At 35.7% G+C, this 868-nt stretch overlaps 1 long non-coding RNA gene across 1 annotated transcript; it reads right to left on the bottom strand.

The window, feature by feature from the left end:
* Window positions 1–412: 412 nt before the first annotated feature.
* LOC112140318 lies at window positions 413–862 on the bottom strand. The gene is made up of 2 exons (XR_002918152.2): window positions 715–862; window positions 413–625 (listed from the first exon to the last, which is right to left on the bottom strand). It is a non-coding gene; the product is annotated as an uncharacterized LOC112140318 (long non-coding RNA).
* Window positions 863–868: the final 6 nt, after the last annotated feature.

Genomic DNA, 868 nt, shown 5'->3' with positions numbered 1-868 from the left:
GAAAAGGAAGGCAGTGCATTTTCTTTTCGTCAAGTTTTTAAACGTTTCAATTCTTAAAATAGAGACTGGAGGTAGAGGGTGTAGTACAACAGGGTATTTGGGACATTTAAAAAAGTTAAATTACAACTTTAAATCTTGTAAATTTACGAAAAAAAGAACAGGTGAATATAGGAGATTGAAAGTCGTAAACTTTTAATCTTGTAATATTACTTTGTCTTTTGGTGGTCCTGATACCGTCATGAGATATGGCCCACCAAAAAAGTAATACAAGATTAAGTCATACTTATGACTTTCTTGTAAATTTACTAGATTTAAAGTCATCAATTTCTTTCCTTGCATTTCCTTTTTTTCATTTTTATTTAATGTTCCTCCCAAAAGTGTTTAGTATGCAAGTAAGCAATTCTCAGAATTGTTAAGTCATGCAGCTTTTATTTAACACTTTAAAAATTAATTCATTACAAGATGTACAGGTTTCAAAGTTGAAGACAATAAAAGGGAATGAGAGTTTTCAGGAAGTTTAATCTTTAGTCACAGCAGGATCTGAGCATGTGCACACATTCCCCTTCAAACCAAAACATCAATCCAGAAGCTGTGCTCATTCCCATGACTTTTCATGGCAAGGCACCTGTGGGGAAAAAACAAAAAAGGTTCAACTGCAGTCGATTTACTTATGTCCATTTGATCTCAAACCCCTGTACTGAGATCGAATCTTACCAGGTAATGTTTGGGGTGTGCTTCCAATATAAACAGGCCTGGATCTACTGGGCACTGAACCATCAGTTAACTCATGATTAGCCATCATTGGTCAGATCTGAAAATACACAGGAGATCAGTGAGTGAGACCTTGTCTGAACCTGCCGAGTCTGCA

The sequence above is a fragment of the Oryzias melastigma genome, unplaced genomic scaffold (assembly GCF_002922805.2).
Source record: "Oryzias melastigma strain HK-1 unplaced genomic scaffold, ASM292280v2 sc02513, whole genome shotgun sequence".
Taxonomy (NCBI): Eukaryota; Metazoa; Chordata; class Actinopteri; order Beloniformes; family Adrianichthyidae; genus Oryzias; species Oryzias melastigma.
Note: the sequence above shows the minus strand (reverse complement) of the source record. Positions and strands in the feature narration are given on the sequence as shown.